Source organism: Hypomesus transpacificus, chromosome 16 (assembly GCF_021917145.1).
Source record: "Hypomesus transpacificus isolate Combined female chromosome 16, fHypTra1, whole genome shotgun sequence".
Taxonomy (NCBI): Eukaryota; Metazoa; Chordata; class Actinopteri; order Osmeriformes; family Osmeridae; genus Hypomesus; species Hypomesus transpacificus.
Genome location: NC_061075.1, coordinates 1,986,537 through 2,011,799, shown reverse-complemented (window position 1 = coordinate 2,011,799; position 25,263 = coordinate 1,986,537). Strand labels below are relative to the sequence as shown.

General features: G+C 45.8%; 2 long non-coding RNA genes and 3 other non-coding genes across 5 annotated transcripts; all 5 read right to left on the bottom strand.

Annotated features, from left to right (window-relative positions):
* Positions 1 to 39: 39 nt before the first annotated feature.
* Positions 40 to 1,945, bottom strand: LOC124478667. The gene is made up of 7 exons (XR_006957258.1): positions 1,896 to 1,945; positions 1,504 to 1,617; positions 1,262 to 1,313; positions 1,135 to 1,168; positions 966 to 1,025; positions 701 to 754; positions 40 to 485 (listed from the first exon to the last, which is right to left on the bottom strand). It is a non-coding gene; the product is annotated as an uncharacterized LOC124478667 (long non-coding RNA).
* On the bottom strand, positions 560 to 654 carry LOC124478870. Its single transcript, XR_006957283.1, has one exon. It is a non-coding gene; the product is annotated as a small nucleolar SNORD12/SNORD106 (small nucleolar RNA).
* LOC124478869 lies at positions 819 to 910 on the bottom strand. The gene has a single exon (XR_006957282.1). It is a non-coding gene; the product is annotated as a small nucleolar SNORD12/SNORD106 (small nucleolar RNA).
* LOC124478868 lies at positions 1,378 to 1,468 on the bottom strand. The gene has a single exon (XR_006957281.1). It is a non-coding gene; the product is annotated as a small nucleolar SNORD12/SNORD106 (small nucleolar RNA).
* A 3,049-nt stretch (positions 1,946 to 4,994) lies between the features above and the next one.
* On the bottom strand, positions 4,995 to 5,548 carry LOC124478467. The gene is made up of 3 exons (XR_006957239.1): positions 5,440 to 5,548; positions 5,266 to 5,314; positions 4,995 to 5,134 (listed from the first exon to the last, which is right to left on the bottom strand). It is a non-coding gene; the product is annotated as an uncharacterized LOC124478467 (long non-coding RNA).
* Between the last annotated feature and the right edge of the window lie 19,715 nt (positions 5,549 to 25,263).

The window sequence follows — 25,263 nt, the reverse complement described above, 5'->3', positions numbered from 1 at the left end:
AACAGTGACCCATAAAGGAAACCCAAAACCATTTACATTATTTATACACATTAGTTTATTTACCTTTGCAAAACATAAATTGACCTTACGTAAGTGACACTATTGAAGCATAGCACACATTTGCACCAAATTTAATTCACTTAAATTATTAATTTTAACATTTGCATACATCAGGTTAATATGAATCATCTCATATAAAAAGAGGCTGTAACACAAGTGTCCATTTTATTTCTGTATCTATAAATGAAGTGCACTGCAACAAACAAAATGGATAGAAAACAATATACTGTATGGATACATTGCATAATTTGAGCCTGTATCATGCAAATGCCCCGTTCATATAAAAGAGGATGATCTAATTTAGCATTTCCCAATGCATAATCTCACCACGAATATCTAGTAGGAATTACAAACTCAAAATCCTTTCGAGTTTAACATCCTCAACCCTGACCCAGAGTCCAGAGCAGATTCGAAGTCCTCCAAATCTAAAATAAAATTTAAAAAGATGCATTTTAGTGAACGAGGACCACAACTAAACAAGCTATGAAAAGGATGAATTACTGGTGCATTAGATTTATTTGGCTTTGAAATCAAAAGATAGTCAACATAGTCGATCTGATGGGGAAAAAAGTCTAGTCATCACTGACACCATGTCAAAGTTATTGCATGTAAAACCGTTAGGGACAAAGCAATGGTATACCTTAGTGGCCCAATCTTAGTTAGTTTCGGGACACCTTACACCCGCTCAGCAGGTCTGCAAAAGAAAACTGGATGAGACCATACTCCCAACAAGTGCTACAAAGCTACTGGTGTTGCTGGCTGATGTGTCAGACTACATTGGCTTAAAATAAACAGGAAGTCAACAGGGTCGATCTGCTGGGGAAAAAAGATCAGTCATCATACAGTCAGCAGCAAGTCCAGACGGGGGGATAACATGCTGTTATTCTGTAAACATTTGATAGTACCTTCAGAGAATATGGCCGACTTCAGATTCCAACAATGGTCATTGATGTGACGGAGAACACCTGAAAGATAAAAAGCGGGTAGATGAGATTAATGGCCAAGTAGTCACAGTCAACTGTTGAGGGGGTGGGGGAACGCATCACAATTTAGTGTTATGTGCCATATTCTTACCTGCCACATGTGGGGATGCCTCCGTTGATCACATCTGCAGAAATGCAGCAAAGTAAGTGTTACTGACGTCCACACAATCATACAGGCATTTACGTACATAAAGATACGTAGTTTACTCAGTACTCACCATAATCTGTTCATTTGTTATTCCATGGAGTACTTCAGTCTGGATCAAAGGCCTAAAATAAATTAGATTAACACATTAGAAGTATTCTGATGTGGTAGAATATGCAAACAAGAGCAATTGATGATTCAGTCCATTTGGCTTAAATTTCTGGGTAGTCAACACTGTCGATATGTTGGGGAAAAAAAATTAGTCATCATAATCACCAATTTTACTAGTTGAACGTAAAACAATTGAGAACTCACCGGCTTCATACTTGGTGCCTCACGTGGTTTAGCGCTGGGGTTCACCATAATCTTTGATCGTGTACGCCAACGTCACAAGTCTGGTGAAAATACTTTCACTTCCACCTGTGTGATCTGTGAATTAAATGAATGAGCGTAGTATAAATAAATGTGTAGCACTAGCAGGCAGCAGAGAACCACGTGGGAAATGGTTAGCTAGCAAATCCGTTAGCTAGCTTCAAGTACTATACAAGTTAATCAAATTCAAGATAAATTACTTTGACCATTAACTAGACTGATATAACAAAGAATACGTCTTATGTTGGAAAGTCTTCATGTTCAGAAAGTCATGTTTTACTGTAGCTTACTATATACGCCTCGCTACAGCTCAAACTAATAATTTTCCAATTTACCGTTCACGTCGCTGACTTCAGGTCAAAGAACGCCGTGCAGGCTGTGCAAGTTCTTGAATCTGGTTTAATTCACCAATAAGGTGGAGCCTACTCAAGGGCAACCAATAGCTGCATTCAGTAGGACAACCAATTACGAAGAAGGAAAATAGTTGCATTGTGGGATTCGTTGTTTTCAAACAGCCAACAAACACATTCACATGTGATTTCAGTGTTGTGGAGGTTGCATATTCTGTCTGATTCCACCATTCATTTAATCAGTGGCGGTTCTAAACACATTTTACTGTGGGGGCCAAGGGGCAGTGTGGGGGGGGGGGGGGGCGGGGGGGGGGCAAGGGGCAGTGTTTAATCAGAGGGGCACAGATGAATACTTACATTTTGCTCCACATTAAATCCACATTTAATCTTACAAACGGCTCTGGCTCTCTGTTTCTCTCACTTTTTTATTTACTGGGGCAAAAAAGGCTGCAATGTCCATTCCTCATTTCATGATGACTAGCCTACTGGAAGATGAAAAACTGTGTAAAAAAAGGGGGGGGGGGGGGGGGCAGGGACATTTTTACAGGGGTACTAGCCCCTATAGGCCCCCGTGTAGAACCGGCCCTGCATTTAATACAATTGTATGGAAACTTGATACTTGAAAAAATGATAACACAATATGCATAGAGTAAAGCCTAGTCTACTACTTATGTGTTTTTCTATATATAATATGAACAATGATCTAAACCTTTGTGTTTGAAATGCTATGCTGGCCGTGTCCTATTCTTCTGTCCAACAACAGGGAATGTAAGGCTAACAATGGGGTCAGGATTGGTCATGATCTTTACATAATATAGGCCTAATATTAATATTAAATAATACACATCTCCCATAGCCAGAAGGTGAGAAATGCAGCAGTAAGTCATTTGAACAAATACAGTAAAATAGCAAGAATAAACAGTTTATTCATGCAAATAATAATTCAAATGTTGCTATTGCAAATAGCTATTTTCAAGTCCTTTTCAGTACAGTAAAGTAATCCAGGGGTAACAGAGGGTGCAGCGTCTAATCCAGGTCAGAAGCAGCTCGTTCACAGCCACAGATGAGTCCTCGCTTCACAGCCTTCCATGCCCTGCGTAGAAACCCTCTCACGCTTTTCTTGGAAGACTTGCAGGGTCCCTCTGGAAGATAGATGGGAAAATATCTCAAGGAATTTAGTTATGTTTTAGTATGTGCTTTGGAAATGTATTTGAATGTTAGCGAATGACTCACTGGTTGAGAAGCTTGGTTCCTCTCCAGTGGGCATAGTTTTGCCACTGAAATAAAAGTCAGGGAAGTTTGTTCCAAACTGTAAAGAGGAAGAACACCAATATTTTAAACATCAGTACAAGCTTTGATGTGGAAATAAAGTACCGTATGCACACTGTATTTAGAGTAAAGTGCCTACCGTGGCTTTTTCCACCTTCATTTCAGTTTCAAAAGCTGATACGAGGTCAACTGGGTTGTGATTAAAGCAATTGCTTCCAGAAGGGGTCCAGTGATTGAGGAGGTTTTCAACAACCATGCTGGAGACCATAAAGCACAGCTCCTCGTCCTCGATAAAGGCATCGATATCCAGAGGACGTTCTGACCGGAATGCCTCAGAGTACTCAGCAAAGAGCATATCTCCAAGCATATAATCCATCTCCCCCATGTCTTGTTCAGAACAGGGCAGATTCAACAGAGCCTGATGGAGAGCTTTACTCTTCGGTGTTTTGGCCCACAGTTCCTGGATAACAGCCCAAAGCTGCTGCGACAAGCAGAGGTGCTTCCTTATATCTTCACCCAACATCGATACGGCAGGGTCGACAGGGAAGATGTTACTCACTAATCTGTCAATGGTGTGCAGAAATAGAGCATCGCGGACAGCGCCAGTGGATGCCAAGGTCCAGTAGTCCTCAGCTTTGGGCCTGTCTACCCTGCAGTGCTCTCCACAGTCACCAGGGGTCATAGAGTAGCCTCCAGAGATCAAGCTGGATCCTCCAGAGATCAAGGCCCTCACAATGAGGCAGGCAATATCTCTGGACACCATCTGGGTCTTAGAAGAGACACTGGTCTGCAGGATCATCTTGGAGCCTGAGCGCTGTGCTAGCTGGTCGTAGACAGAGTCCACAATCCTCTGTACCTCGGCGGGCTCCAAAGAGAAGCTGGCCTTTCTCTCACTGCTACTCACTGACATCCCTAGGACCGCAGACAGGTGGTTCTCCAGGTCAACCAGAAAGGGACTGTCAAGCAGGATTAACGAGACTACCTTGCGGGGTGCATCAGCGAATATCTTAACCAGCAGTTCGGCCATGATAGTGTTCAGTGTTGCAGAATCCATCACTGGAATCTTGGCATGGCAGACAAGGGACTTCCTGTCAAGGAGAGACTTGACATCCTGGACACCGCAGGAGTCTCTACTGAGCAGAGGGCCAGTCCAGCCAAAGGAGGGACATCTGTTCCAATCCATCAGGCTGACGACATTGATCACAATGCCGCTCAGGATGCTTCCCATCAGGGCTTCCCCTCCGACACTCAGGAGACTCTTCAGGGCAGCGGGTCCCCCAGCCACACTCAGCAGATCTCCAAGTAACGACTTCACAATTCTGACGCCTACAGGCTTGGAGAAGCAGATGTGAATCTGATTGGCTGCTCGGAAAGCATCGGTGAAATTCCCGGTGGTGAAAAGCTCCTGCAGGGCCTTCATAATCACCCACATGACCAGGTCGACCAGCGGCACGGCCTCCTTGAAAGTGGGGTCAGTGCCTATGCTGAGTAGCAGCTGGGTGGCCAGGTCCACCACCACCACTGAGAGGCTGTGTGGACGGGATGCCGGGAGGTAGGTCAGGTCATTGACCATGTCCTCAAGGGCCTGATGAACCACGTCCAGGGTAGAAGCCTCTTCTGCAAGCTGTCTCTGAGACACCGATGGGTCGTCATTCTCATTGTCCAAACTAAAACAAAGAAGGCAGAAACATAAAACACAACGTCAGACTAACAGCCCGGCAGCAGAAATACAAACCATAACTTCTGCTTCCATAGCAGCAGAATACTATAGAAACATGTTGTTTTTAATGTCAGACTCACTGGTTCGGTGTGGCATGAAGAGACGGTAGTGACTCCCTGACTGGCTTGATGGAGGGGCTGTTCCCGTTGGAACCAGAGGAGACTGGAAACATGGTCCCATGCTTCTGCTCTCTCTCCATCTCATCAAGCTTCAGGCGAGTGTTCACTTCCCACGTCTGTAAGTCAGCAACACAACATTATTTGCAAGCTTAAACTTGTGGTACTTCTGTGTGAGTGCAGCAGGTTCAGATACGCTGGTTATTAGTTCAACAGCTATGTGTGTGTCTTTATCTCATGGCTTGCTTACCAGCTGGACAACACAGAGATCTTTGCCCTGACTGATTTCATTCTGAAATCTAGGGATTCAATAAAGAAAAGAATGTTATCTATTTGCCCCCCAGGTCTTTCTTTTGAACCTTTTAGATAAGTGATTACTGTGAAATCTTAGAAGTAATGATTGTGAATAGCAATGCTCTCTCACCTGTCACTGAAAGCTGCAGTAGCCTTTGAGGTGAGCCAGGACTTCATGTCCTCAGTGGTGACATGAGGGGGAGTTTCCTCCCGTGCCTTCAAGGCCATGAAAGCCTTCAGGACTCTCCTCTGAAAAAAAGAAATGGTCTAGTCAGAAGATATATACCATATATTCACACATTCTGTCTATGCTTGAAACATTTTTTGCTGTTTTGTGATTTTTGACGCTGTCTGTGTTTTTATGGCTAACCTGGTGAGCGTAGTAAGTATGGTCCCAACCAAGCTGTATAGCTCTCAAGTTATCCAGGCTGGATCTACTGTCGGAGCAATAGGCCTAAAATTGGAAAAGTTGTTGATCAGAACCAGCAAAGTATTATAAATAAAATTGGTGAAACATTTTAGATTTGCTGAAATATATCTCACCCGACGAGATCCTATCTCGTGCGACATCGAACTCATGAAATTGTGTAAGATATATAACTAACTGTGCAAGAGCAAAATGTTGGTCGTATTCGTTTCAGCTTGTCGATGAAATGATGTTTGATCAAATTCTCAAATGTAATAGAATGCATTTTAGAATTGTTTCATTGTGACCTTTACCAAAACATTCGAATGATAATATCAAACGATATGATGTCACTGGCGTACGAAGCGCCACAAAGTTACGTTAGTTGTTAGATTTATAAATACAGGGGATGACTGTCCTTCAGTTTCGTAAATATCTATTATCTATTGACGCATTAAAATAGATAAACGTATGCAAATGTGTCAAACAGTATGCACTGCAGTATTTTACCTTGGAACTAAAATGTAGAAGACATTTAATTACAGGCATAAGCCAGCAGTTATACAAATTAAACTTGTAGTTCAATCAACTACTCAACTAGTTTGTGACTAGCTATATATAGGCCAATCCTGATTTGAAGTAGACTGTACTCAGTGATATAACTATCAGTTCATCTAATCCAATTTTGCTTTTGTTATTTTGTTTATTGGTGGTAGAAGATAGACAACCTCTCTAATGGATTACTAATAAAATCCTAATACAGAGAACAAAATAGAAAGAGTCTCAAGTTCTGGCAATACACTTTGCTGGGTTTGCAATAAACAGATAGGGGTCATGAAGACAAAGCCATAGGCTTCATGAAAAATGTGTATTGTATTATCGCTGAAAGAGATGGAGTAGCCACAAAGAGAAATGGATGAGAATAGTCCAGTTGTTGTGGCTCTAATAATCTGATACTAATTTCAGTTGTGTTTTTTTTCAGTTGCTCATGTATTTGTTTACAACACTGACCCCTACACTTGCAACAAGTCCTCTCAATGCTCTTTACCACAGTTATATAAGCCATGAGACCATCTTTTTGTGACTGAGTCATGCAATGATTTGGCAGAACATGATAGCAAGCTAAATAAAAATGATGATCTCATGGTGGCCAGCATTGCACTGCTATTGCACTACGACTCACCTGAACTTCCTCCCTAGAACTTTAGAGGGCACCAGACACCAAGATTATACCCAACTATGGCCTGGTTTAAAAGAGATACATCCAATTAAATACTAGTAGTAGTAATTTCTTAGTAGTTAGGATAAAGGTCTTTACTTGTCAACTTACTATATGCAATCAATTGTAATTCAGATATTTTAAAATCTAAAAGGCTATTGAAAACTGAGCCTGTAAGACCCAACCATTTGTTGATCAAATATATTTATTTCCTGTTGCTGAAGCATTGAAATCCTTGGATTCAGTACCCAACCATTTGTTGATTAAACAAAAACATTTAAAGATTGGTAACTCATTCATAAATCAAGTGGATCCTTCTTGCTCACGTTGCACTGTGGCTGGTTTCCTGTTTCCTGTGTTCTGAAACAGTGTAAATGATACAGACACAGCAGAGAAACAAATGTGCCCCGGCTGAGAATTAGATCAATGCCGATCCCTCCATCTCTCCTTAAACTCCATTCCATTCCACTCGGAAGTGTTTGCCTGTTTGATGTTGCCTGATAACTGACAGCCGATAGCATGGCAATAAGTGGTCTCCGCCAGGCTGTGTCCTTGGGGATGTGAAGGGAGAGAGAGGGGGGTGACTCAGTGTGTGGTCACTCTCTCTGATGTGTTGGTGACTCACCTCCAGCCTCTTGCCAGGGCTGGCTTCTGCTAACCTCAGAGGCACATGGCTGTCTGCGATCCAGTAACTGTGAGCTGTCCCAAACATGACTGAGGTGGTGGACCACAGGCATGCAAGTGGAAAGGGTTGTCAACTTTCCTCCAGATACAAAAGCGAGGAACAGGTCAAAGCGAAAACAGAGACTGTACACACACATACACCCCTCTTTAACATCATGCTGACACACATATTCACACATCACTGTAGGCTGACTCGTGATTCAGCTGTCTCCATGAACAGCTCAATGGAACATATTGTTATTTTCCAACAGGCACTGTTGAGCTATTATGGAACAATTGTGTGTTTAAGTGAATGGGAATGTGTGTGCATGTCTCTCTATCCTTGGATCTCTCTCTCTCTCCCTCCCTCTCTCTCTAACTCTGTGTGTGTGTGTGTGTATGTGTGTCCCTGCTACTATAATACATTACCAGTATATTGAATTACTGGAGCAGCAGAGCATCTGTTGGTCCATTGTGTGCAAGGACAGACCAGCTAACTGACTCATCCCACTTCAGTCTCCCTGCATAGGTTCCTCCTCATGGCTTAGGGTGGACATTATGCCAAAAACTGGTGGGTATTGTTAGTTCAGAAAAGTGAGCTTATACAGTCACAGCATCAGTCACCTGGACCTGAATAGAGAAACACTTAACCCATCTGCAACCCACCCTCCCCTCAGGTGCTGTCATTACCCAATCACACCCTCGTACCCACAATAACATCGAAACACACAGACACACACACACCTTCACTGGGCAGGATACAGTTACAGAGCTATGTTTAGTGCAGCAAAGAGATGGACAAGATGGCTGAGTGATCGCCAATGTGAGTTACGTACATACGGTGGTTGGCAGCTGTTGTTGTTTACTGCATGTGTGTGTGTGTTTTCCTATTTGCCCTTGTGTAGTTGAAGTGTGTATCACCATAGGGAAGCTGGAGTTCATCTAGCCCCGCCACCCTCCTGGTGTTAGTCATGGTGATGTCAGCAAAACAGACTCCTCTTACTGGAAGCAGTCCGGGCAGCTGCATCTCCTGCTTCTGGTCCGTTAGATGATGCCTTGGCAGCTAACAGGCTGTTCTTCTGCCTGACGTAATGAACTGATTCCTATCAAATGCTCCCTGGATTCCCCTCTCTTTCTGCCGCCGTACCATTCCCTATCTCCCCCTTTCCTTCCCTCCCTGTCTCCCCCTTTCCTTCTCCCTCTTCAGCCCAGCCTCGAAGGTTGAGATATGTTGTTGGTGTCTTCTTAGGAATGTCTGTCTTTGTAGATAACAAATACAGAGGAGACTGAAACGTCATAAAACATGTCAGTAAGGGTGTTCATAATAAACACTCAACACAAGCAAGGCAGCGAATGAGGACGTATTAGATTGGATTAACTGACCACAAGGAGGACCTTTTGACAATAGAATATGTGTTTAAATACTGGGTCTTGGCAGTTGACTGTCACAGTGACAATGACATTTCCCTTTAACCATTATCAGAGCTGATAGCGTAATTTGTCATGGCAGCTTTATCAGTTTGATTGTAAGCTGCCAGGGTGACCAACTTGTGACCACTCAAAGGCAGGTGTGTCACCCCGATGGGGATTATGGGTAACCAGTTGTGACCTCAGTATCCTCCAAGAGTTTATTTTCAGTGCCTAATGTGACATTGAGAGAAAAATCATAAAGAAAAACGAGAGCACCTAAGGAACAGAGAGAAGAGAGAGAGAGGGGGGGGGGGGGGGTACATAACACCATCAGCTGACCTGCTTCCTCCCAGCAGCAGCGCTCCTTGCTCAGGACTGTGTGTGTTTACAGTCACCAGTTTCTCACCACGGTACTGCTTTTGTTCTAATGTGATTGGTGAGCAAGTTGTTTGATTTAACGTTATGGAGATAAGCTGCATTATAAAGGCCCGGACGTTTGTCCAAGGTGTGGCCACAGTGTTTGCCAGGAGGTTTATTTATTTCCTCACTGCTCAAGATGAAACAAAGCGCAACAGTCCCATGTAATTCCTTCTTACAGTTGGACACAACCGGGCCATAAAATATCTCTTTCATCTGGCACTGCACTGGCAACACTCCTAATCTAGAGTGATAAAACAGATTTATGATCAGATCATGATGCACTTGTGTGTGGGTGTGTTTTTCTGTGGGTTTGTTGTGTGTACAGTATGTTCAGTGAGCTGTGAAGTCTCGGACGGAAGCTTTTCCGTCCTCCTGTAACAAGGTAAACAAAGGCAGGTTTCCAGGGCACAATGTTTTCCCGCCAAACGTCCACTGCTCTGGTTCCCTCTGTCCACCCTCACCATGACAACGGCCGTCTTGTGTTGCAGGAAGCCACGTGAGGGGCAGTGCTCCAGAAATAGAGCTGAAAACACACACACACTCTTAGGGCAACAACACGCTTCACTTCAATGTGTGACAGAGGCCTTAATGTGACCTCCATTATAACGATTGTTGGGGAGATGGTGTAAGGGTGGACAAAGCTATGTTTGTGTGTTTATTACTGTATTAAACATGTGCTGCTATGTCCTGGTCTCCACACTAGATGTCCTTGGTAGGTTTCCTCAGAGTTCATTCTTCTCCATATGTGTGTATGTGTCAAGGGGTTGCCCAGGAAAGGAGCATGGAAATACAGTTAAATGTCTCACCTTCTCTCCTCCTCCAATCACATACCTTGTAGGATATACTAGGAACTACTTCTCCAGCTCCTGCTACAGCTACAGCTAGAGAGGGGGCCGAGGATTACTGACCAATGACTCATCCATCTGGACGCCAGTACGAAAGAAAGCAAGAAACTGATATGGTCCTTCGGTTACACTGACCAGCAGTCTTTTCCGTTAAAACCCTGAATATTTCCGCCTGTTTTGGTGTTTATTCATGGGTACAGTTTTGTTTCTGTGCCCGGCACCGATACTAGTGCCAGCGGCAACTGAGTTCTGAACTCAGCAGGGCGGGTTGTTTTCGGTCACGGTGCCATTGCAATAGCCTCACTGACCTTTTGTACTCTAATCTGCCGACTGAGGCCCGAAAGCCCGCGAAGCAGCAGCCAATCAGGGGCCGGCGCTGGGGAACGGAGAGAGATAGAGGGTAAGGTTGGGAGAGACAGAGAGAGAGAAAGAGAGAGTGAGAGAAAGTGAGAGAGAGAGAGAGAGAGAGAGAGAGAGAGAGAAAGAGAGTAGTGGTCAGCGAGAGAAATCGAGTGAGAGATACAAAGAAAGACAGAGAGAGAGAGAGTGAAAGAGAGAGTGAGAGAGAGTGAGAGAGAGAGACAGCAGCTGAGGGGGACTGCTGCGTGGCAACTTACAGTTGAGACAAAGACAGCGCCTGTTTCCCGCCACAGAGAAGCCTGGTTGGCCCAGTGCCAGGCCCACATTCCTCCTCCTAGCCTCCAAAGAACCAGAAGAAGGGAGGGAAGGCATGAGGGAGTGAAAGGGGGACAGGAAGCCCATAGAGGGAGATATTGAGGGAGGGAACACAGAACAGAGCGGCGAGGGGAGGGAGGGAGAACAGAGAAGGACGAAAGAGAAGAACTTAACTGCTTCATCTCCGGTCTTGAGCAAACTTCCGCTTTAGTTTTTAGTTTGAAAGTGAAGACAAACGAGGTGTCCATGATATTGGTCTGATATTGGTCTAAGTTACAGGTTCCTGTGTGGTCTGCTGCTTCTCTGCTGATGTGTGACAATGTTCTGTGAATGTCACCGTTAGTCTGTCAGAATTAGGAGTTAAAACCCTGAACACACTGGCCATTCATCACAACATCCACCCCGCCGACCAAAAGTTCAGTTTTTTTGTTGTTGTCTTGACTGAATCCTGAGAGGTGAGACTATACCTCCTTACATCTGATCACAGAAACCAGACTGAGGCAATGGAGCCAGTTGTCAGCATAACTCTGGATCATCGCTGATGTCGAACATTAGCAGCCCGTAGGATGAACTTGAGAGACGGATGCTCTCTTCCCTCAGTCATCTAAGCAGGGAGTTTATTGGCATTTCAGTCATGAACGGCGACTTTGTGTCCAGATGCTTTGACTCTGACGGGGGGAGCCGTGTTTGTGTGTCAGGATGTGTGTTGGTGTGTCAATGTGTGTGGTTGTGGCTGTTTTTGCAGGTGTGGCTGTGCACACGTGTGGTCGTGTGTGTGGCAGTGAATGTGTGTGTGTGTGGCCATGACGTGGCCCTCCCCGTGTTGCAGGCTGTCAGTCTGGAACGTTCACTGGTATTCCTTCACTCGCTCACTTGTAACGCCGCCGTGCGATCGCATGGACAGGCCTTACTGAATATAACAACCTGATTGCTATCTGCCCTCTGTGCAAGTCGGGAGCTGTCCTCCTCCTCTCTCCTGTTCCCTCCTAACCCTTTTACTGGAGTATCTATCAACACTCCCCCAAGTTTCCCACCAGAGAAGGCTCTCGGCTCAGTCAGCCCTGCATATAAGAGGCCCTGCAGGTGAGGCTATTTTGCAACCTACCCCTCCTCCCACGCTCCCTCCCTCCCTCCCTTCCCGTCCTCCTTCTCTCGCTTTCCCCTCCCTCCCCGAGACTTTAAAGAACTCAAAGAGGCCCTTTAGTGTCAGGTCTTCAGGGCTCAGCTAGACACTTGACGTAACTGCCTCACACACGTTGTTACCAAAGAGAGCCTGAATGGAATGTGGAAGCGGCTCAGTTGCATCACCGGGAATGGCAGTTGAGGCCCAAGAAGGGTGTGTGTGTGTGTGTGTGTGTGGTAGAGGAAAGCTCTGTGCCGACCCACTGTGTGCCCTAACCCCGCTCTTCCTCGTCTCACCTGTCTTAGCTAACGCTTCCCTGGGGAATGCCTGATTTAAGGCTCCCTCCCCCCCTCGGTCTGTTACCCTTTTGAGGGTTAGTGTCCTTCGGCCACGGTAACTCACCTAGCTGACACACACACACAAACATATAGACAAACCCTGCAATAGACATCCTCTGATGGCACAGGACTGGGTGGTCCTGTCATATACCAATCAAATAATCATGTAGATGGACTATTGAGCCTGGACTGACATTTTACAATGATCAGGAGTTTTCTGAATCCACACAGCCATTTTCAAAATATTCTGAGTCCATTAGACTGTCGGTCAGACACCACCTGTTAGGGTCCATTACCAGCTGGTTCAACTGTCAGTGAGTCTGAGGAATGGACACAGGAGGACTTTGCCTGGCCTAAGTTAACGGCCCTGTTCACGGGGTTTTGAAGTACAGTAGTACCATAGACAAATAACTAATTGGACGGTTCTGGTCAATGCTCCACCCACTTCCTGTTTATATCCAAATACTGATGCAGATAATACACACAAGGACACCACTTGCACGTCCAACGCCATGCCGTGGTCCACAAGTGGTACTTAACGAGTGAGGAAGCTCGTTCACCAAGTACAGATCCACGTGGAGATGCAGAGAGAGGGGGGCACTACAGGGCAAGGGGACCTTTCAACCCAGATGTGGGTTTTGTGGGTCATGGCACCTACCCAACTTGGAGACCTCGGGACCACGTCTGCGCTGACCTGGCAGCAGCCGATATGACGGAGGTCAATGACAGGCAGTTGATTGGTGGCTGACTGATCTGGGCTTTGTCATGTCAGAGCGACCGGTGAGTCACCTCTGGTGGGTGTCCTGGTGTCCTGGAGGCCCCCGGTCCTCATGCTGTCCTGCTGACGCTGACGCCTGGGAGCAGGGAGCACGACTCCCCAGGGAAACTCAACAGCCGTGAGTGAGTGAGTGTCTGTATGTGTGTGTGTGTGTGTGTGCTTACGCGTGTGTTTTCTCCTGAAAGGCACACGCAGCGAGATCTACCGCGTGAACCCTATCGTGCTCTCTCCATCGCTAACACACATGAGCAGACTTCATACAAATACACACATCACACACATACGCGGAAACACGCGGCACGTTAAGCCACAGGGGCCATGCATGTTTGCGGTGTGATAAGTGGTCTGACAAAGTCAGTTATGCATTAACAGTTAAGGAGATGTGGAGGGAGACAGGGAAGGTCCAAAGGACCTGAACCGGCAATTCTCGTCATTTAGCCTTGAAGTCTCTTTCATCTGGCCGCTCACACACCTGGCCCGGACGAGCCGCTTGATAAGCCCTCGACAGCCGTCACACTTGTTGCAGCTTAAGAGAACCCCTTTTATTACAAATTCGTGTTTCTTTTGCTTATTTTGCTCTCCTTGAAGAAGTAACATGAATGAATGAAAAATGAATGAATGAAGGAAGCAATGAAGGAATTAACGAACGAAGGAATGAATGAATGAATGAATGAAGGAATGAAGGAATGAATGAATGGATGAATGGATGAATGAATGCATTTGGCAGCTAGACTGAAGACTCTGGGTGTCTCAGCCAGGCTTTCCAGAGCTCAGGGAACTTGTGCCTAAGAGCAGCGATGACAGAAGTGGTGACTGGAGGATCTTGGTCGTGTTTTCTCATGTTGTGATTAGCAGATGGGTCTAAGGTGTGCGATACTGAGCCAAGCGGATGGGAGATAAATGGTATGGGCTGTCATGCCGCATTCATATTGACCTCCATTAATATAAATGACAGCTTCTACTAATACAGTTGATTCATTAGGATCTATGAGTTATCACATTGATTTGGAGGTAGACTTTTCTGTGGGTCTTCCAATGAGCATTGCCGGTTGAGGCCTTTGTGTCACTATTGAGGGTTTCAAAATCTTGTGGATTCTATCTGCTATCAGTGGTGCTCTCCAGTCCAAACAGTAGTTGAAGATTACCAGATGGTTTGAGTGGTTACCCCTTGTTATTTGCTACAGAGTTGTAGAAAAACAAAATCCTCAGGGAACAGCTTCACTTCAGCCTCTGAACATTCAGTCATTATGGTCTATTCAGATTTTATCTGACTGCCAAGTCAATGATCTAAACATAATGATTAATCAGCTTATGGCAAACTGCCAGACAGCTATCAAAGGGTTTCCTATTGAGTGTGTGTAATTGAGTGTGTGGGTGGCCAGGTGGGTTGATGTTGGTGTGTGACTGCATGGGAGGCTAGATGTGTGTTGGTGCGTGTGCTCGTGCGCACCCCCGCGAGTGTGTGTTACAGTGAAGCTCTGCTATCCAGATGTCCTGAAATAACCACTATAGAGGATAATTAGTAGGCCTCGCAATGAAACGACAGCTCTCTACTAGTTACTATTTAGGCGGCGAGTGAACAAACACTGTTACTGAGTTCATGGTCACTATGAGCAAGCAAGCAGGGTTGCTGCGTTCATGGTCAACGCATGGCTACGCTTGGGTCAACTTCACCTGGTCTGAAGATCAAAGAACAGAGAAAGGTTGGTCGGTAAGCAGACATGCACACACACTCATACAAATACACCCACACATCTGATAAACGCAAAAACAAACATCTGACACACACACACACACACACAGACACACATCTGACAAACACGCACGCACGCCTGAGGAAAACACAGACACACACACGCACATCTCAGGTATCAGTGGGGCTGTGCGAGGAGGTGCGGAGAGGAAGAGGAGGAAGATGAAGAGGAGGAGGAAAATGAAACAGTAGATGTGTGGTCTCTGGTCTCTGTGTGTTCCAGGCAGAGTCTGTCTCTGTAACTGACACTGCGTGAACTCTGGGAGAGCATGTGAGGTGGGGAGCGAGGCTCTGTCAGCCTCTGTCAGCCTCTGTCCCAGGGGAACAGGACTGCTCCCAGGGCTCCCTCATCACACCACCATGGTTCCCAGCTTCCCTGCACTGTCTGGCCCTCTGACTGCTCACAAGACATCATGAACGGTTGGACGTTTGGATCATCGATGGCTGTTTCCGCTCTCCCCGCCATAAACGCTGTATCTGATTGCAACCGTTTATGACGGGCATGGCAAAAGCAAATAGGTGTATCGTTATACGACACACACACACACACTCGCTCGCGAGGTCTTTTTTATGATGTGTAACCGACAGAATGAGAGAAGATGCTGTAGACATGGAGATGGCAGGCAACAAGTGTGTGTTTTGTCATGGGAGTGTTGTATCTAAGTTAGCTGGGGACGGAGGGGACATGTTTGAGCCACCTGGGAGGGAATCCAACGTGCTTTGGGACCATGTGGAAGCAAACAGCGGCAACAAGCTACTCAAAATTGACAGTTAAGTCAACCAAATGAAAAGGCATCAAATGAATGGGCCTTAACCCTAACACAAACTACACATCTCATTTCACCCACACACACATATCCCCCCCCCCCACACACACACACACACACACAACTTTCCTTCAAGGCCCACACCGCTGAAGATACCACAAGAACACATTCTATATTCTGTATATATAGGACGTGGGCATACAAATGCATGCACCAACATTGACAATGTCCGATTAACACAAACACATGCAATCTGTGGTATGGGTTTGCAAGCTCTATTCTACACAGCAAGCATATCTCTATCAGCTACATTTATTATCATGCACATCTCCTCAGTAAAATCAATATCGGATATCTGAGGCTATATCTATATGTGTAGAAGGAGTGTGTGTGTGTGGGTGCATGTGTGTGTGAGAGAGACAGACAGAGAGAGAGGGAGAGAGAGAGAGAGAGAGAGAGAGAGAGGGAGAGAGAGAGAGAGAGTGAGAGAGAGAGAGAGAGAGAGAGAGAGAGAGAGAGAGAGAGAGAGAGAGAGAGAGAGAGAGAGAGTGTATCGGTGTCCTGGGTTAGGATATTTGACCCCAAAAGAAAGAAAAGGAGAAAGACTACATGTTGGAAATGGTTGAGAGGGGGGGGGGGGGAGAGAAACAGAGAAAGAGTTCGAAAGAAGAGAGGGATCAAACTAGAAAGAGAAGGGTGTTTTTATTGGCGTTACATCACAGTTCAAAGACTGAGACTGTGTGGCGGTGTGGGTTGTCATGGTACTGATCAACTACCAGTCCCATGTTATCGTACTCTCCAGTGTGTAAGCATGTGTGTGTAAACATTTATGTGTTTAGGTGTGTAGGCATGACTTGTGTGCGTGTGTGTACGTGTGTGTGGATGTGTGTGCATGTGCAGGTGTCTGAGTGCTCCTTATCTCCCCAGGCAAACAGGGACAGCTGGGACTTTGAGGACTCCTGGTTAACGGAAAGTCCTTCAGTTGTTGAAGAAACCTCGTTAAACAGAATGTTGCCAAACCTGCACCAATACAAAGCCATGGTATCTCACTATATAAAACCTGAACACCGGCAGGTGTTTGCGTATTCATCACTGGCAGTCATAGGGACTTGGGACCAGACCCTAACATATTAGAGATTCCTTCCCCATCAGTGTGGTACAAAGCACTGCACTAATGGACAGTGGAACACTGTGAATACCTGCCCTGTTGCACTGGAACGTCCCTGGTACAAGCCCACAGGTACAGCTGGTAAGAACACATTCATCATATCAATCAAAGCCCAGGTCGACTTCTATCCTCAAGGCTGCCATCTAAGGTCATTCATCAGAAGTCGATGACTGTCACTGATATGAATCTGTGAGGCGTTTCCTGAAAGCTGTCTCATCTCAGATCCGCTGTAGCCTAATTGGGGGCCTTGGGGAATAATGTTGATGCGATGTGTCTTTTGGAAACCCCCCACCTATACGCTATCACCCATATAGGCCTTAATGTTGCCTGGCAACCACTAGGGAGCCATCAGCCATGGGGGCAGACCACTGCTGGAATTGTGCCTGTCAGTATAAGCCTATCTGGTTCTTCAGGTTTGGAGGACACAGCCCAGCATGCTGGTACAGGGAGGCCAAAGCTGTGGCAGCCTTCCACAGGAGAGTTGATGGAGACGGGTGTGAGAGAGGTTTCGAGCACCCCACCCAGGCTTTGCTGAGCTGCAGTTTACACAGCAGTTAATCCCCTGGGGTTCTCTCTCTCTCTCTCTCTCTCTCTCTCTCTCTCTCTCTCTCTCTCTCTCTCTCTCTCTCCATGTCTCTCTCTCTCTCTCTCTCTCTCCATGTCTCTCTCTCTCTCTCCCTCTCTCTCCCTCTCTCTCTCTCTCTCTCTCTCTCTCTCTCTCTCTCTCTCTCTCCATGTCTCTCTCTCTCTGTCTCTCTCTCACTGCCTGTCTCTTGAGAAATACAAATTCAACAGGCATTTCACAATCTCCCGCTTTCTTCTCCCGCTCCCGTCCCTCTCCACTCCCACTCGTGTGGGAAAATGTTTCAGGACATCAAAAGCCCACAGAAAGAAGGAGTGCTCCCCCCTCCTCCTCCTCCTGTCGTCCTTCATTCCTGCTCTACCTGAAGGCCTACCGGCAGGTCTTCTGGAGAGAGAAAAACAAAAACTTACCTCTTTGAGACTCACATTTTCTAGAATCTGACCTTTGCTGGAAATCATTCAACTCTTTATCACCCTGCTGCAGCCCAAACACACAGAAAAGCCTCTGGGGGAGATTGGCCGTGTGTGCTGGGTTGAGGGGTCACAGGCCAGGGGTCAGGGGATACTGTGGACTCTGGGTACCTTGCTCCACCCTCTTTCAATGTGAGTGGGGGACTCAAGAGAGATGGGAAGGACAGATGGCTTTGATCACCACAACGCTGTTACTCCTCTCTGGTCGTGTCTACAACACTTCATATATGCCATCCAGACTTCATTGAAAGTGTTTAAGGGGTATAGTATAAAGTGTTCAGTATTTAGGGGGTATAGTATTAAGTATTTAGGGGGTATAGTATAAAGTATTTAGGGGGTATAGTATAAAGTGTTCAGTATTTAAGGGGTATAGTATTAAGTATTTAGGGGCTATAGTATAAAGTGTTCAGTATTTAAGGGGTATAGTATTAAGTATTTAGGGGGTATAGTATAAAGTATTTAGGGGGTATAGTATAAAGTGTTCAGTATTTAAGGGGTATAGTATTAAATATTTAGGGGCTATAGTATAAAGTGTTCAGTATTTAAGGGGTATAGTATTAAGTATTTAGGGGGTATAGTATAAAGTGTTCAGTATTTAAGGGGTATAGTATTAAGTATTTAGGGGGTATAGTATAAAGTGTTCAGTAGTGCAGAAGTGTGTAGGTTGTTGTAAACATTTGTTTCCCTTGAGAGAGAGTGATGAAGAGACCATGCGCTCCTTTGACAGGAAACCGTGGTTACGCTCTCAGATATTATTGCTAGTGTGTTGCTGAGACGTCACAACTTTAAAAGGCCTCACCACACTCTCCTACCATGCATACACTGACTTTCACACACATACGCACAAAGACACACACCGGTTAGAGTATATCCGGTTACACTTAAACCCCCAAAAAACTTGACATGAAATACAAAGAACCTGGTGGAGAATAGAATGGGGTTAGAATAGTTATATATAAACTTTCTCTGTGAGCTCTCACACCTTCAAACATCATCCTCATTCTGACGGGTGATAGTCATCAATGCTGGGTAAACACACGTAGAAAAGGCATGTATGTGTGTCACATGCTTAAAGTGTAAGTCATTGAAACTGCGAGAAGGGATTGACATTCACTCCCAGAAAGGCAAATGTACAGATGATCTGGTAACAGGGCTGCTTTCAGGATGAGTGTACTTGCTGGTTAACAGTCAACTGTTGCTTTGTTTTACGGTATAGGCCTGCCTGCCTGCCTGTGTGTTTGTCTGCATGCCTGATTGTGTTTCAGTCTGTCTATCAGGATCTAGTGGTGATCAGTTTGCTGGTTTGACTTTCTCTCTTTCTGTGTGTGTGGCTCTCACTCATCATTTCCTTTCAAGAAAGCCATAGAGCAGAACCAGAGAGAAAGGAGCACATGCACGTAACAAACATCTTATGGGGACTAACCCGGAGGTGTCTGACACTACGTATTGGTGGCAAGGTGACTCAGAAACCTGTGGGCCACCAATTAGTCATCCGTCAACTGTGGCTCAAGCTAACCAAAGTACAGTTTGTAAAAAAGAAAACCCCCAAACCCTGGTGTACGTGAAGGTGAAGCTGCATTACACTGAGAAAAGTGACATCACACTGAACATGGAAGTCGTGAACATGATGCTGAAGCGTAATTGGGCAGTGTATCTTTGGCCAGGGTCCAGTTCTTGGCATGCGTCGTGGGTTGAGAACTGTTGATGGGAGAGAACGTGTAGCACAGGAGCGCCTATCTGCCGAGGTCACCCTGTGCACCCGTGATATACTCTTTTGAGGAGCCACCTCGACCCTCCCTCGTCCATCTCTCTATCTCTCCCCTTTCCCCCTTAACCTGAATCTACCCCCCCACCCCCACCCCCACCAGGCCTTCTTCTCCTCCCCATGCCCTTCCCCCTGCTCCACATCTGAGCATTGCCTTGCTACTATAGCACCACCTGTCGTGTGTCTGTTTGGCCGGCATGCCGGAGTGTTCTCAGGATGGCCATTCATAACGTCTTAGAGGCCCCCCCCCAAATTCTCTGAACTTCATTTATGCTGCACACTTTTTTCACGGGGTGCTCTTTAGGGTACACCTGAGAAGTTTTGTGTGAGTGTGTGCATGTATATCAAATTCAAGAAAATCTAAATGTATTTGTATAGCCCTTTTTACAAGCAATATCCCCAGAGATCTTCACATACGCCCTTAGAAGGGCTCCCCTCCTCCAGAGATGGTTGGTGAAAGAGAGGTGCAGAACACAGGCTAAACATAGCCATACGTTGCTTGTTTTTCTGTTGTTGACTGTTTTGTATTTTGTTTTACTGTGTATTTTATAGTTTTTTTTTTAATTAATTAATTAATTAATTTGTTATTCTTTTTTTGTGCTTTTGTTCGGCACCTCGGTCAGCCTTGCTGTGTTTTGAGTGTGCTTTATAAATAAAATGTACTTACTTTCTTACTTTACATACTACAGAGAAGTGTCAATGAATGTTGAAATACCAAAATCGAGTGTTGAACTTGGGTCAGAGTTGGTAAATGTCAGTTTAAGCAGAGGTAGCTTTGGGGCTGGGGTACTGTGGGTGGTGCAGCATCACAGGCAGGTGGACAGGGCTGGGGTACTGTGGTCGATGCAGCATCACAGGCAGGTGGACAGGGCTGGGGTACTGTGGGCGGTGCAGCATCACAGGCAGGTGGACAGGGCTGGGGTACTGTGGGTGGTGCAGCATCACAGGCAGGTGGACAGGGCTGGGGTACTGTGGGTGGTGCAGCATCACAGGCAGGTGGACAGGGCTGGGGTACTGTGGGCAGTGCAGCATCACAGGCAGGTGGATGAGGGAAGAGACCAGGAACTTGCTGTTGTCACAGATCGATGTCCACTGGTGAAGTTATATGATACCTATGCAGACATATGGATGCTTTTTTGGTAATTCACTAAAAGTTATATATGATATATATATATATATATATATATATATATATATATATATATATATATATGTATATACAGACAAACACAGTGTGTTATTTTGTTTTTTTAATACATTTTGGGAACCACCAGATAGCCAGCAGCTTATATGTGTATCGCATATGTGTGTACGTGTGTGCTTCTGTACTGGACATGCAGGGTTGAAGGCCTGCTCATGGGTACTCACTCATTGTGTCACAGAAACTACCATATGGTGTGTGTTCACTGTTTTAAAATAGTGTCTTTGATTTGTGTATTCAAAGGAATGTGGACAATTAAAACTAAACCTAACTAAATAATGCGCATCAGGAATCTCCAGTTTCCAATGTAATAATAAGATACAGTTTTGTGTCTGCATGTGTGTGTGCCTGTGTGAGTGTGTGTAAGTGTGTGTCTGTGTGTGGGTGTGTTTGTGTGTGTGTGTGTGTGACTTTAGTGTAATGTGAACCCAAGGCTACTCCCTAAGTAATAGGAGGAACATGATTTTGGCATTGTGGGTCAGGGATGGGCACTGTATTCTCAAAGGATTGTGGGACACCAGTGGGAAGCTCTCTCCCATGACTTTAAACGGTTTACTCTCTCATGCTCTTTCTCTCTCTTTCCCAAATGTCCTTAATCTTACCAACACATTCTACATGTCTCTCTCTGTCTCTATCTTTTCAACTACAATCTACAATCTACAATCTACACACACACACACGCACACACACACACATGTACGCACACACACACACGCACGCACACATGCACGCACACACACACACACACGCACACACACACGCTCACACACACACACACACAAGCACACATGCACACAAGCACGCACACATACATACAGGAATCGAAACTGTGATTCACCTCTCAGCCTCTCTCACTGTCAGGACAGAGGAGCAGGATCTGAGACAGCAGGGTTCAATTCAAGTCACTTGAATTGTTCCTGTGTGTTTGATTGAAACCTGTTCTCTCATTGGTGGAGGAGAAGGGTCCTGACAGGACGGCAGCATGTGCAGACTCATCCACTTGGATGGCTTCCCACGGCCTACCAGCATGGAGGAATGTTAGAGAAAACAGAGATTGGTACTGACTTGCACACTAACATGCCTCGCTACACCACAGAGATAAAAACCTCATGGAGAAACTCGCCCAGGTAAAACTTAAATAAACGTTGCGTTCTGAGGTGTGTGTTGATGGATGTGGATGTAGATTCATTTGGCTGCATTCTAGATTGGTACACATACATCCAGTACCAACAAACACGCACACACGCACACCTCTTTTATGTGTGTGATTTAACACTCTGTCCTGCCTGCAGACAGTCTACACGGTGTCCCTCGCACCTTGTATGAGAGGTGGGTAACTTTGGCCTCCTCTCACTCCTTCCTCCCTCACGCCCTTCTTTCATCCCTTCGTTCTCCTCTCCACCCCTCTGGGTATACGAGGCCAGCACCACCTCATAAATGCGTCCCGCTCCCTCAGCGGCGCCCAGCAGCATCCAGGGGTGACCCTGTACCAGCAAACAACCAGCTTGGTGTGAGCAATCCTTTGAGATGTCCCCACCATCGGAACCGTCTCATTTTATGGCTTTGTACACTTTCTGCACGAGACTTTGACAGACAGAGCGAGAGAGGGAGGGAGAGAAAGAGAGAAAAAGAGACAGAGAGAGTTTTTCTCCCTCTCATTTCTTTCCTTTCTTCTCTTTTTTCAAAGTGAACTGGCTTGCACGTTTTAATGAGTGCGTACTTTGCTGTGGTGGGTGAAGGTGGCTAGCTATCAGGTTAGCTATTAACCAACCCTTCCTAATAGCCTACTGTGCTACAAACTGTAAGGTGTCTGGCAAAACAGGAAGCATCTATCTTATAACGGCCTAGGCGGAATGTTCTAGCATATTAAAACAAATCAAAACTGGAGCCTCTTTCTCCTTGGAGTATCTCAGCTTCTGAATACTGGGTGGGGAGCACAGTCATTTTGAAGAACCAACCTAAAGTGAATGAGCACCGCTGGCTACAGTAAGTCAATAGTATTGATGCTGGTGAGAAGAAGGAGACAAGGACAATCTGCCACTGTTTGCAGTGGGGGTGCTTTGATACATTCTCTCTCCCAATGTAGGAAACACAAGATTGTTACTGGCTGTGCTAATATTGTTTGAGGGAAAGTTTAGAGCAGCACTTGTTTACAGACATGATAGCTGTGGTAACCCACATTGACAAGGTGCTTTGAAGTGTTTCCTGACGACTGCTGCACACTTCTAGCAAAACCCCGTTGGAAACACCCTACACGTTCCTCTGTGTGAGTCTGTGAGTGTGTAAGTGTGAGTGTTCTGGTCCGAGAAGGAGTGGGTTTACTTACATTAACATACAGGTGGGTTCCCTTTCCATGGTTTCATTCTTTCCTAGTGTTGAGACCATCAAACAAGGCCCCTTCTGCCCACTATTGTGGTCTATTGAAACAGAAAAAAAAAACATGTCAATTTCAACAACCATTCTACCGTTTTGATGGCTACAATCAAATGCAAAATGTATACAGTATACAGATATATAAATACACATGTACGTGTATAGATACATATATAGGTGAAGAGGGCATCACTGCTCATCTCGTTGGTGTAGTTTTTTTGTTGGAAAGACACCAGCAAACGTACATTTGGGGTAATTGGAGCTCTGTGCAGCTAACAGTGGTGTTGGAGGTGCTCAAGTGTGTGGGAGTCCAGGTTGTGTGGATATGACAGATGAACTGCCTGCTTAGCTGTTGGCTCATTGAGTGAGAAGAGGCCTGGCCCCTGGAGATGAAAGTGATTGTGTGAATGGGTAAAGTCTCGGTGTGTTCAAAGAAAGGCATGTTGAGGTATTCCATTCAGCGTTTCTCGCAACCCATGGGAAATTGAGTTCTCGGGATACCCTCCTCTCAGTCTGCATTCCTTGTGAGGTCTGAGGGTCCCTGAGAGGGAAGTGGAGAGAATTATGGGAGACAAAAACGGGAGAGAAGGAGGGAGAGACACGAGAGAGAAGGAGGGAGAGATGGGGAGAACAACAAGGGAGAAAGGAGGGGAGGAGGGAGAGACAGGGGAGAGAGGATTTTCTTGAATTGTCCATGAGTTGGCCTGGGTATGGGGCCGAAGAGTTTCTTTGGAGATCTCAGAAACTTGGCCTGTGCTCTGGTGTCACTTCACACTTCTTTTGGGCCAGACAGGTTTGTGTTTCCTTGCTATTGACATCAGCTGTCAAAATGAATCACCAGTAAACCAGGTGTCATGAAACGTGATCAGCCGAAGTCTGTCCACCTGCAGGCCCACTACTGCTGTCTCAAAAGAGGTCAGAAAACAGAACAAAAATAAATATCCATTTCAAAAACATAAACAGTATAAAATACTGTACGTTGTGCTTCAGACGTTTGCTCAACTGGGGGAAATCTGAAAAATATGAGAGCGAGTCAATAAAAAAAAGACAAAAGGAGAAAGCATGGGGGAAGGTGTGAGAGGCTGGAAAGTGAGGGAGAAGAAAACAGGACGAAAGAAGGGGAAGAGAGCCCTGCAAGTTGACCCCCCCAACCATCCAACTGCACCTTACCCAGCCTACTGAGGATAGGTAAAAATGGTCTTTTCAATTTCATAACACCCTTTAGATTCCTGTACAAACCTCCTTCATACGATCCAACATCACCCAGAGGAGAGAGAGACAGAGAGAGAGAGAGAGAGAGAGAGAGAGAGAGAGAGAGAGAGAGAGAGAGAGAGAGAGAGAGAGGAGAGAGAGAGAGAGGGAGGGAGGGAGGGAGGGAGGGGAGAGGGAGAGGGAGAGGGAGAGGGGAGAGGGAGAGGGAGAGGGAGAGGGAGAGGGGAGAGGGAGAGGGAGAGGGAGAGGGAGAGGGAGAGGGAGAGGGGAAGGTCATTGAGTACAATTCACATCTCAGTTCATGAGAATGCATGCATCAAGAGTCTTACCAACAACAGGAAGTAACACAGGAAGTATGTGTTCTCAACACACCTTTACTGTAACACAATAACCCTCTCAATGCTCCTCCTTCTGTGTGTCCTTCAGACAGACAGACTCAAACAGTCTCAAAAGGTGCAGACCACATGGATGGATATAGGAGACTGTATGAACCATCACCTTTCCTCACATCAGTATGCTCCTCTGAATAGTGGCAAGCAGCCAAAGGCACAAGCACGAGGAGGTATGTCTGTTCCTCATTCTCAATAGGATCAAAGTTCAGCTGGTTCAGTTGCTCCAGTCAGTGTTCTATGTTCTGACTGTCTGTAGTCTGCTGTATACACTATCCTAGGTGACCTCACTCAGAAGTCAGCCTTAGATAGACACACACCCATCCACTCCCCCCTCTTCCAATACCAACCCCATCAACCAAGCCAAATGCTGCCATGGAAAACAGCATGCTAGCA